This window comes from Anomaloglossus baeobatrachus, chromosome 2, assembly GCF_048569485.1.
Source record: "Anomaloglossus baeobatrachus isolate aAnoBae1 chromosome 2, aAnoBae1.hap1, whole genome shotgun sequence".
In the NCBI taxonomy this organism is placed as follows: domain Eukaryota; kingdom Metazoa; phylum Chordata; class Amphibia; order Anura; family Aromobatidae; genus Anomaloglossus; species Anomaloglossus baeobatrachus.
The window spans coordinates 358,532,671-358,545,502 of record NC_134354.1 but is presented as its reverse complement, the minus strand read 5'-3'; the positions used below and the strand labels follow the sequence as shown (position 1 = coordinate 358,545,502).

The 12,832-nt window shown below is 36.2% G+C and overlaps 6 non-coding genes across 6 annotated transcripts; all 6 read right to left on the bottom strand.

Annotated features, from left to right (window-relative positions):
- Window positions 1-566: 566 nt before the first annotated feature.
- Window positions 567-639, bottom strand: TRNAV-AAC (transfer RNA valine (anticodon AAC)). The gene has a single exon. It is a non-coding gene; the product is annotated as a tRNA-Val (tRNA).
- Window positions 640-3,034: 2,395 nt separating this feature from the next.
- TRNAV-UAC (transfer RNA valine (anticodon UAC)) lies at window positions 3,035-3,107 on the bottom strand. The gene has a single exon. It is a non-coding gene; the product is annotated as a tRNA-Val (tRNA).
- Window positions 3,108-7,474: 4,367 nt separating this feature from the next.
- TRNAV-UAC (transfer RNA valine (anticodon UAC)) lies at window positions 7,475-7,547 on the bottom strand. The gene has a single exon. It is a non-coding gene; the product is annotated as a tRNA-Val (tRNA).
- Window positions 7,548-8,467: 920 nt separating this feature from the next.
- TRNAV-AAC (transfer RNA valine (anticodon AAC)) lies at window positions 8,468-8,540 on the bottom strand. Its single transcript has one exon. It is a non-coding gene; the product is annotated as a tRNA-Val (tRNA).
- Window positions 8,541-10,935: 2,395 nt separating this feature from the next.
- TRNAV-UAC (transfer RNA valine (anticodon UAC)) lies at window positions 10,936-11,008 on the bottom strand. Its single transcript has one exon. It is a non-coding gene; the product is annotated as a tRNA-Val (tRNA).
- Window positions 11,009-11,927: 919 nt separating this feature from the next.
- On the bottom strand, window positions 11,928-12,000 carry TRNAV-AAC (transfer RNA valine (anticodon AAC)). The gene has a single exon. It is a non-coding gene; the product is annotated as a tRNA-Val (tRNA).
- Window positions 12,001-12,832: the final 832 nt, after the last annotated feature.

The window sequence follows — 12,832 nt, the reverse complement described above, 5'->3', positions numbered from 1 at the left end:
TTTATTACATATTTTACCAGTTTTATTCCTACAAAGGGATTTTGCTTAAAAGGAAGTTTACATTGAATGTGTTACTTTTTTCCACATAGTTTAGTTGTTTGCTTTTGTATTTAAAGGAACTATATATTTTGAAACAAACAGGATTTATATAATATGGGATTATGTTTTCTGCTAAAATGGTCAATAAAAAAGAAACCCAAAATCGTAGTTCTCTTGGTGATAAAAGCCAAAATATATTATCAGTTGGCAACAAAACAAAGAATTTCATATGTTACAGGTTGATAGCAACTTACTTCAACAGCGAAAATGGCTTGTTTTTACTGGGGATTGAACTCAGGACCTTCTGCATGTGAAGTAGACGTGATGACGACTACACTACGAAACCTGTGAAATCCTGCAATGTAATGGCATTTAGAGATGAGTTTTGACCGCCAGGGGAAAAAAAAAAAAAATAATTTGTAATTCTGTTTGTGATGGAAGCCAAAACATCCCGTCATACGGCAACAAAGCCGAGAACTTCATATATTGTAGTTGGATAGCGTATTATTTCAACACTAAGAACAGATTGGTTTCACTGGGGATTGAACCCAGGACCTTCTGCGTGTTAAGCAGACATGATGACCACTACACTATGAAACCTGCCGAAAAGTTAGTGTGTATTGGCTAGTAGAGCAGAATTGTGACTGACGGGGCCTTTTTATTGCTGAAGGAAAGTATTTTTGGTTAATGAAACATTTACAATTATTATTACATATTTTACCAGTTTTATTCCTACAAAGAAATTTTGCTTAAATTGAAGTTTATATTGAATGTGTTACTTTTTTCTCCATAGTTTGGTCTTTTGCTTTTGTATTTATGGGAATTATATATTTTGAAACAAATAGGATTTTTATAATATGGGATTATGTTTTCTGCTAAAATGGTCAATAAAAAAGAAACCCAAAATCGTAGTTCTCTTTGTGATGGAAGCCAAAATGTATTGTCATTTGGCAACGAAATTAAGAATTTCACATATTACAAGTCGATAGGAAATTACTTCAACACCAAAAACAGATTGGTTTCACTGGGGATTGAACTCAGGACCTTCTGCGTGTGAAGCAGACGTGATGACCACTACACTATGAAACCTTTGAAATCCTGCAATGTAATGGCAATTAGAGACGAGTTTTGACCGCCAGGAGAAAAAAAACAAATTCGTAGTTCTGTTGGTGATGGAAGCTAAAACATCCCGTTATTCGGCAACAAAGCCTAGAACTTTATATACTGCGGGTTGATAGGGGATTATTTCAACACCAAGAACTCATGGGTTTCACTGGGGATTGAACCCAGGACCTTCTGCGTCTAAAGCAGACGTGATTTTCACTACACTATGAAACCTTTGAAAGCCTGCAAAGTAATGGCAATTAGAGACGAGTTTTGACCGCCAGGGAAAAAAAAAAACAAATTTGTAGCTCTGTTGGGGATGGAAGCCAAAACATCCCATCATTCGGCAACAAAGCCAAGAACTTCATATTTTGTAGTTTAATTGAGCATTATTTCAACACCAAGAACAGATTGGTTTTACTGGGGATTGAACGCAGGACCTTCTGCGTGTTAAGCAGACGTGATGACCACTACTCTATGAAACCTGATGAAAAGTTACTGTGTATTGGCTAGCAGAGCAGAATTGTGACTGACGGGGCCTTTTTATTGCTGAAGGAAAGTATTTTTTGTTAATGAAACATTTACAATTTTTATTACATATTTTACCAGTTTTATTCCTACAAAGGGATTTTGCTTAAAAGGAAGTTTACATTGAATGTGTTACTTTTTTCCACATAGTTTAGTTGTTTGCTTTTGTATTTAAAGGAACTATATATTTTGAAACAAACAGGATTTTTATAATATGGGATTATGTTTTCTGCTAAAATGGTCAATAAAAAAGAAACCCAAAATCGTAGTTCTCTTGGTGATAAAAGCCAAAATATATTATCAGTTGGCAACAAAACAAAGAATTTCATATGTTACAGGTTGATAGCAAATTACCTCAACAGCGGAAACGGCTTGTTTTTACTGGGGATTGAACCCAGGACCTTCTGCGTGTGAAGTAGACGTGATGACGACTACACTATGAAACCTGTGAAATCCTGCAATGTAATGGCATTTAGAGATGAGTTTTGACCGCCAGGGGAAAAAAAAAAAAATAATTTGTAGTTCTGTTTGTGATGGAAGCCAAAACATCCCGTCATAAGGCAACAAAGCCGAGAACTTCATATATTGTAGTTGGATAGCGTATTATTTCAACACTAAGAACAGATTGGTTTCACTGGGGATTGAACCCAGGACTTTCTGCGTGTTAAGCAGACGTGATGACCACTACACTATGAAACCTGACAAAAAGTTACTGTGTATTCGCTAGCAGAGCAGAATTGTGACTGACGGGGCCTTTTTATTGCTAAAGGAAAGTATTTTTGGTTAATGAAACATTTACAATTATTATTTCATATTTTACCAGTTTTATTCCTACAAAAGGATTTTGCTTAAACTGAAGTTTAAATTGAATGTGTTACTTTTTTCTCCATAGTTTGGTCTTTTGCTTTTGTATTTATGGGAACTATATATTTTGAAACAAATAGGATTTTTATAATATGGGATTATGTTTTCTGCTAAAATGGTCAATAAAAAAGAAACCCAAAATCGTAGTTCTCTTTGTAATGGAAGCCAAAATGTATTGTCATTTGGCAACAAAACCAAGAATTTCACATATTACAAGTCGATAGGAAATTACTTCAACACCAAAAACAGATTGGTTTCACTGGGGATTGAACCCAGGATCTTCTGCGTGTGAAGCAGACGTGATGACCACTACACTATGAAACCTTTGAAATCCTGCAAAGTAATGGCAATTAGAGTCGAGTTTTGACCGCCAGGGGAAAAAATCAAATTCGTAGCTCTGTTGGTGATGGAAGCTAAAACATCCCGTTATTCGGCAACAAAGCCAAGAACTTTATATACTGCAGGTTGATAGGGGATTATTTCAACACCAAGAACACATGGGTTTCACTGGGGATTGAACCCAGGTCCTTCTGCATGTAAAGCAGACATGATTTCCACTACACTATGAAACCTTTGAAAGCCTGCAAAGTAATGGCAATTAGAGACGAGTTTTGACCGCCAGGGAAAAAAAAAACAAATTCGTAGCTCTGTTGGGGATGGAAGCCAAAACATCCCATCATTCGGCAACAAAGCAAAGAACTTCGTATATTGTAGTTTAATTGAGTATTATTTCAACACCAAGAACAGATTGGTTTTACTGGGGATTGAACGCAGGACCTTCTGCATGTTAAGCAGACATGATGAGCACTACTCTATGAAACCTGATGGAAAGTTACTGTGTATTGGCTAGCAGAGCAGAATTGTGACTGACGGGGCCTTTTTATTGCTGAAGGAAAGTATTTTTGGTTAATGAAACATTTACAATTTTTATTACATATTTTACCAGTTTTATTCCTACAAAGGGATTTTGCTTAAAAGGAAGTTTACATTGAATGTGTTACTTTTTTCCACATAGTTTAGTTGTTTGCTTTTGTATTTAAAGGAACTATATATTTGGAAACAAACAGGATTTTTATAATATGGGATTATGTTTTCTGCTAAAATGGTCAATAAAAAAGAAACCCAAAATCGTAGTTCTCTTGGTGAGGGAAGCCAAAATATATTATCAGTTGGCAACAAAACCAAGAATTTCATATATTACAGGTTGATAGCAAATTACTTCAACAGCGAAAACGGCTTGTTTTTACTGGGTATTGAACCCAGGACCTTCTGCGTGTGAAGTAGACGTGATGACCACTCCACTATGAAACCTATGAAATCTTGCAAAGTAATGGCATTTAGAGACGAGTTTTGACCGCCAGGGGAAAAAAAAAATAAAATTTGTAGTTCTGTTTGTGATGGAAGCCAAAACATACCGTCATTCGGCAACAACACCGAGAACTTCATATATTGTAGTTGGATAGCGTATTATTTCAACACTAAGAACAGATTGGTTTCACTGGGGATTGAACCCAGGACTTTCTGCGTGTTAAGCAGACGTGATGACCACTACACTATGAAACCTGACGAAAAGTTACTGTGTATTCGCTAGCAGAGCAGAATTGTGACTGACGGGGCCTTTTTATTGCTGAAGGAAAGTATTTTTGGTTAATAAAACATTTACAATTATTATTACATATTTTACCAGTTTTATTCCTACAAAAGGATTTTGCTTAAACTGAAGTTTATATTGAATGTGTTACTTTTTTCTCCATAGTTTGGTCTTTTGCTTTTGTATTTATGGGAACTATATATTTTGAAACAAATAGGATTTTTATAATATGGGATTATGTTTTCTGCTAAAATGGTCAATAAAAAAGAAACCCAAAATCGTAGTTCTCTTTGTGATGGAAGCCAAAATGTATTGTCATTTGGCAACGAAACCAAGAATTTCACATATTACAAGTCGATAGGAAATTACTTCAACACCAAAAACAGATTGGTTTCACTGGGGATTGAACCCAGGATCTTCTGCGTGTGAAGCAGACGTGATGACCTATGAAACCTTTGAAATCCTGCAAAGTAATGGCAATTAGAGTCGAGTTTTGACCGCCAGGGGAAAAAAAACAAATTCGTAGCTCTGTTGGTGATGGAAGCTAAAACATCCCGTTATTCGGCAAAAAAGCCAAGAACTTTATATACTGCAGGTTGATAGGGGATTATTTCAACACCAAGAACACATGGGTTTCACTGGGGATTGAACCCAGGACCTTCTGCATGTAAAGCAGATGTGATTTTTACTACACTATGAAACCTTTGAAAACCTGCAAAGTAATGGCAATTAGAGACGAGTTTTGACCGCCAGGGAAAAAAAAAACAAATTCGTAGCTCTGTTGGGGATGGAAGCCAAAACATCCCGTTATTCAGCAACAAAGCCAAGAACTTTATATACTGCAGGTTGATAGGGGATTATTTCAAGACCAAGAACACATGGGTTTCCCTGGGGATTGAACCCAGGTCCTTCTGCGTGTAAAGCAGACGTGATTTCCACTACACTATGAAACCTTTGAAAGCCTGCAAAGTAATGGCAATTAGAGACGAGTTTTGACCGCCAGGGAAAAAAAAAACAAATTCGTAGCTCTGTTGGGGATGGAAGCCAAAACATACCATCATTCGGCAACAAAGCCAAGAACTTCATATATTGTAGTTTAATTGAGTATTATTTCAACACCAAGAACAGATTGGTTTTACTGGGGATTGAACGCAGAACCTTCTGCGTGTTAAGCAGACGTGATGACCACTACTCTATGAAACCTGATGGAAAGTTACTGTGTATTGGCTAGCAGAGCAGAATTGTGACTGATGGGGCCTTTTTATTGCTGAAGGAAAGTATTTTTGGTTAATGAAACATTTACAATTTTTATTACATATTTTACCAGTTTTATTCCTACAAAGGGATTTTGCTTAAAAGGAAGTTTACATTGAATGTGTTACTTTTTTCCACATAGTTTAGTTGTTTGCTTTTGTATTTAAAGGAACTATATATTTGTTAACAAACAGGATTTTTATAATATGGGATTATGTTTTCTGCTAAAATGGTCAATACAAAAGAAACCCAAAATCGTAGTTCTCTTGGTGATGGAAGCCAAAATATATTATCAGTTGGCAACAAAACAAAGAATTTCATATGTTACAGGTTGATAGCAAATTACTTGAACAGCGAAAACAGCTTGTTTTTACTGGGGATTGAACCCAGGACCTTCTGCGTGTGAAGTAGACGTGATGACGACTCCACTATGAAACCTGTGAAATCCTGCGAAGTAATGGCATTTAGAGACGAGTTTTGACCGTTAGGGGAAAAAAAAAATAATTTGTAGTTCTGTTTGTGATGGAAGCCAAAACATCCCGTCATTCGGCAACAAAGCCGAGAACTTCATATATTGTAGTTGGATAGTGTATTATTTCAACACTAAGACCAGATTGGTTTCACTGGGGATTGAACCCAGGACCTTCTGCGTGTTAAGCAGACGTGATGACCACTACACTATGAACCCTGACGAAAAATTACTGTGTATTGGCTAGCAGAGCAGAATTGTGACTGACGGGGTATTTTTATTGCTGAAGGAAAGTATTTTTGGTTAATGAAACATTTACAATTGTTATTACATATTTTACCAGTTTTATTCCTACAAAGGGATTTTGCTTAAATTGAAGTTTATATTGAATGTGTTACTTTTTTCTCCATAGTTTGGTCTTTTGCTTTTGTATTTAAAGGAACTATATATTTGGAAACAAACAGGATTTTTATAATATGGGATTATGTTTTCTGCTAAAATGGTCAATAAAAAAGAAACCCAAAATCGTAGTTCTCTTGGTGAGGGAAGCCAAAATATATTATCAGTTGGCAACAAAACCAAGAATTTCATATATTACAGGTTGATAGCAAATTACTTCAACAGCGAAAACGGCTTGTTTTTACTGGGTATTGAACCCAGGACCTTCTGCGTGTGAAGTAGACGTGATGACTACACCACTATGAAACCTGTGAAATCCTGCAAAGTAATGGCATTTAGAGACGAGTTTTGACCGCCAGGGGAAAAAAAAAATAAAATTTGTAGTTCTGTTTGTGATGGAAGCCAAAACATACCGTCATTCGGCAACAATGCCGAGAACTTCATATATTGTAGTTGGATAGCATATTATTTCAACACTAAGAACAGATTGGTTTCACTGGGGATTGAACCCAGGACTTTCTGCGTGTTAAGCAGACGTGATGACCACTACACTATGAAACCTGACGAAAAGTTACTGTGTATTCGCTAGCAGAGCAGAATTGTGACTGACGGGGCCTTTTTATTGCTGAAGGAAAGTATTTTTGGTTAATGAAACATTTACAATTATTATTACATATTTTACCAGTTTTATTCCTACAAAAGGATTTTGCTTAAACTGAAGTTTATATTGAATGTGTTACTTTTTTCTCCATAGTTTGGTCTTTTGCTTTTGTATTTATGGGAACTATATATTTTGAAACAAATAGGATTTTTATAATATGGGATTATGTTTTCTGCTAAAATGGTCAATAAAAAAGAAACCCAAAATCGTAGTTCTCTTTGTGATGGAAGCCAAAATGTATTGTCATTTGGCAACGAAACCAAGAATTTCACATATTACAAGTCGATAGGAAATTACTTCAACACCAAAAACATATTGGTTTCACTGGGGATTGAACCCAGGATCTTCTGCGTGTGAAGCAGACGTGATGACCACTACACTATGAAACCTTTGAAATCCTGCAAAGTAATGGCAATTAGAGTCGAGTTTTGACCGCCAGGGGAAAAAAAACAAATTCGTAGCTCTGTTGGTGATGGAAGCTAAAACATCCCGTTATTCGGCAAAAAAGCCAAGAACTTTATATACTGCAGGTTGATAGGGGATTATTTCAACACCAAGAACGCATGGGTTTCACTGGGGATTGAACCCAGGACCTTCTGCGTGTAAAGCAGACGTGATTTCCACTACACTATGAAACCTTTGAAAGCCTGCAAAGTAATGGCAATTAGAGACGAGTATTGACCGCCAGGGAAAAAAAAACAAATTCGTAGCTCTGTTGGGGATGGAAGCCAAAACATCCCATCATTCGGCAACAAAGCCAAGAACTTCATATATTGTAGTTTTATTGAGTATTATTTCAACACCAAGAACAGATTGGTTTTAATGGGGATTGAACGCAGGACCTCCTGCGTGTTAAGCAGACGTGATGACCACTACTCTATGAAACCTGATGAAAAGTTACTGTGTATTGGCTAGCAAAGCAGAATTGTGACTGACGGGGCCTTTTTATTGCTGAAGGAAAGTATTTTTTGTTAATGAAACATTTACAATTTTTATTACATATTTTACCAGTTTTATTCCTACAAAGGGATTTTGCTTAAAAGGAAGTTTACATTGAATGTGTTACTTTTTTTCCACATAGTTTAGTTGTTTGCTTTTGTATTTAAAGGAACTATATATTTTGAAACAAACAGGATTTATATAATATGGGATTATGTTTTCTGCTAAAATGGTCAATAAAAAAGAAACCCAAAATCGTAGTTCTCTTGGTGATAAAAGCCAAAATATATTATCAGTTGGCAACAAAACAAAGAATTTCATATGTTACAGGTTGATAGCAACTTACTTCAACAGCGAAAATGGCTTGTTTTTACTGGGGATTGAACTCAGGACCTTCTGCGTGTGAAGTAGACGTGATGACGACTACACTACGAAACCTGTGAAATCCTGCAATGTAATGGCATTTAGAGATGAGTTTTGACCGCCAGGGGAAAAAAAAAAAAAATAATTTGTAGTTCTGTTTGTGATGGAAGCCAAAACATCCCGTCATACGGCAACAAAGCCGAGAACTTCATATATTGTAGTTGGATAGCGTATTATTTCAACACTAAGAACAGATTGGTTTCACTGGGGATTGAACCCAGGACCTTCTGCGTGTTAAGCAGACATGATGACCACTACACTATGAAACCTGCCGAAAAGTTAGTGTGTATTGGCTAGTAGAGCAGAATTGTGACTGACGGGGCCTTTTTATTGCTGAAGGAAAGTATTTTTGGTTAATGAAACATTTACAATTATTATTACATATTTTACCAGTTTTATTCCTACAAAGGGATTTTGCTTAAATTGAAGTTTATATTGAATGTGTTACTTTTTTCTCCATAGTTTGGTCTTTTGCTTTTGTATTTATGGGAATTATATATTTTGAAACAAATAGGATTTTTATAATATGGGATTATGTTTTCTGCTAAAATGGTCAATAAAAAAGAAACCCAAAATCGTAGTTCTCTTTGTGATGGAAGCCAAAATGTATTGTCATTTGGCAACGAAATTAAGAATTTCACATATTACAAGTCGATAGGAAATTACTTCCACACCAAAAACAGATTGGTTTTACTGGGGATTGAACTCAGGACCTTCTGCGTGTGAAGCAGACGTGATGACCACTACACTATGAAACCTTTGAAATCCTGCAATGTAATGGCAATTAGAGACGAGTTTTGACCGCCAGGAGAAAAAAAACAAATTCGTAGTTCTGTTGGTGATGGAAGCTAAAACATCCCGTTATTCGGCAACAAAGCCTAGAACTTTATATACTGCAGGTTGATAGGGGATTATTTCAACACCAAGAACTCATGGGTTTCACTGGGGATTGAACCCAGGACCTTCTGCGTCTAAAGCAGACGTGATTTTCACTACACTATGAAACCTTTGAAAGCCTGCAAAGTAATGGCAATTAGAGACGAGTTTTGACCGCCAGGGAAAAAAAAAAACAAATTTGTAGCTCTGTTGGGGATGGAAGCCAAAACATCCCATCATTCGGCAGCAAAGCCAAGAACTTCATATTTTGTAGTTTAATTGAGCATTATTTCAACACCAAGAACAGATTGGTTTTACTGAGGATTGAACGCAGGACCTTCTGCGTGTTAAGCAGACGTGATGACCACTACTCTATGAAACCTGATGAAAAGTTACTGTGTATTGGCTAGCAGAGCAGAATTGTGACTGACGGGGCCTTTTTATTGCTGAAGGAAAGTATTTTTTGTTAATGAAACATTTACAATTTTTATTACATATTTTACCAGTTTTATTCCTACAAAGGGATTTTGCTTAAAAGGAAGTTTACATTGAATGTGTTACTTTTTTCCACATAGTTTAGTTGTTTGCTTTTGTATTTAAAGGAACTATATATTTTGAAACAAACAGGATTTTTATAATATGGGATTATGTTTTCTGCTAAAATGGTCAATAAAAAAGAAACCCAAAATCGTAGTTCTCTTGGTGATAAAAGCCAAAATATATTATCAGTTGGCAACAAAACAAAGAATTTCATATGTTACAGGTTGATAGCAAATTACCTCAACAGCGGAAACGGCTTGTTTTTACTGGGGATTGAACCCAGGACCTTCTGCGTGTGAAGTAGACGTGATGACGACTACACTATGAAACCTGTGAAATCCTGCAATGTAATGGCATTTAGAGATGAGTTTTGACCGCCAGGGGAAAAAAAAAAAAATAATTTGTAGTTCTGTTTGTGATGGAAGCCAAAACATCCCGTCATAAGGCAACAAAGCCGAGAACTTCATATATTGTAGTTGGATAGCGTATTATTTCAACACTAAGAACAGATTGGTTTCACTGGGGATTGAACCCAGGACTTTCTGCGAGTTAAGCAGACGTGATGACCACTACACTATGAAACCTGACAAAAAGTTACTGTGTATTCGCTAGCAGAGCAGAATTGTGACTGACGGGGCCTTTTTATTGCTAAAGGAAAGTATTTTTGGTTAATGAAACATTTACAATTATTATTTCATATTTTACCAGTTTTATTCCTACAAAAGGATTTTGCTTAAACTGAAGTTTAAATTGAATGTGTTACTTTTTTCTCCATAGTTTGGTCTTTTGCTTTTGTATTTATGGGAACTATATATTTTGAAACAAATAGGATTTTTATAATATGGGATTATGTTTTCTGCTAAAATGGTCAATAAAAAAGAAACCCAAAATCGTAGTTCTCCTTGTGATGGAAGCCAAAATGTATTGTCATTTGGCAACAAAACCAAGAATTTCACATATTACAAGTCGATAGGAAATTACTTCAACACCAAAAACAGATTGGTTTCACTGGGGATTGAACCCAGGATCTTCTGCGTGTGAAGCAGACGTGATGACCACTACACTATGAAACCTTTGAAATCCTGCAAAGTAATGGCAATTAGAGTCGAGTTTTGACCGCCAGGGGAAAAAATCAAATTCGTAGCTCTGTTGGTGATGGAAGCTAAAACATCCCGTTATTCGGCAACAAAGCCAAGAACTTTATATACTGCAGGTTGATAGGGGATTATTTCAACACCAAGAACACATGGGTTTCACTGGGGATTGAACCCAGGTCCTTCTGCATGTAAAGCAGACATGATTTCCACTACACTATGAAACCTTTGAAAGCCTGCAAAGTAATGGCAATTAGAGACGAGTTTTGACCGCCAGGGAAAAAAAAACAAATTCGTAGCTCTGTTGGGGATGGAAGCCAAAACATCCCATCATTCGGCAACAAAGCCAAGAACTTCGTATATTGTAGTTTTATTGAGTATTATTTCAACACCAAGAACAGATTGGTTTTAATGGGGATTGAACGCAGGACCTCCTGCGTGTTAAGCAGACGTGATGACCACTACTCTATGAAACCTGATGGAAAGTTACTGTGTATTGGCTAGCAGAGCAGAATTGTGACTGACGGGGCCTTTTTATTGCTGAAGGAAAGTATTTTTGGTTAATGAAACATTTACAATTTTTATTACATATTTTACCAGTTTTATTCCTACAAAGGGATTTTGCTTAAAAGGAAGTTTACATTGAATGTGTTACTTTTTTCCACATAGTTTAGTTGTTTGCTTTTGTATTTAAAGGAACTATATATTTTGAAACAAACAGGATTTATATAATATGGGATTATGTTTTCTGCTAAAATGGTCAATAAAAAAGAAACCCAAAATCGTAGTTCTCTTGGTGAGGGAAGCCAAAATATATTATCAGTTGGCAACAAAACCAAGAATTTCATATATTACAGGTTGATAGCAAATTACTTCAACAGCGAAAACGGCTTGTTTTTACTGGGTATTGAACCCAGGACCTTCTGCGTGTGAAGTAGACGTGATGACCACTCCACTACGAAACCTGTGAAATCCTGCAATGTAATGGCATTTAGAGATGAGTTTTGACCGCCAGGGGAAAAAAAAAAAAAATAATTTGTAGTTCTGTTTGTGATGGAAGCCAAAACATCCCGTCATACGGCAACAAAGCCGAGAACTTCATATATTGTAGTTGGATAGCGTATTATTTCAACACTAAGAACAGATTGGTTTCACTGGGGATTGAACCCAGGACCTTCTGCGTGTTAAGCAGACGTGATGACCACTACACTATGAAACCTGCCGAAAAGTTAGTGTGTATTCGCTAGCAGAGCAGAATTGTGACTGACGGGGCCTTTTTATTGCTGAAGGAAAGTATTTTTGGTTAATGAAACATTTACAATTATTATTACATATTTTACCAGTTTTATTCCTACAAAGGGATTTTGCTTAAATTGAAGTTTATATTGAATGTGTTACTTTTTTCTCCATAGTTTGGTCTTTTGCTTTTGTATTTATGGGAATTATATATTTTGAAACAAATAGGATTTTTATAATATGGGATTATGTTTTCTGCTAAAATGGTCAATAAAAAAGAAACCCAAAATCGTAGTTCTCTTTGTGATGGAAGCCAAAATGTATTGTCATTTGGCAACGAAATTAAGAATTTCACATATTACAAGTCGATAGGAAATTACTTCCACACCAAAAACAGATTGGTTTTACTGGGGATTGAACTCAGGACCTTCTGCGTGTGAAGCAGACGTGATGACCACTACACTATGAAACCTTTGAAATCCTGCAATGTAATGGCAATTAGAGACGAGTTTTGACCGCCAGGAGAAAAAAAACAAATTCGTAGTTCTGTTGGTGATGGAAGCTAAAACATCCCGTTATTCGGCAACAAAGCCTAGAACTTTATATACTGCAGGTTGATAGGGGATTATTTCAACACCAAGAACTCATGGGTTTCACTGGGGATTGAACCCAGGACCTTCTGCGTCTAAAGCAGACGTGATTTTCACTACACTATGAAACCTTTGAAAGCCTGCAAAGTAATGGCAATTAGAGACGAGTTTTGACCGCCAGGGAAAAAAAAAAACAAATTTGTAGCTCTGTTGGGGATGGAAGCC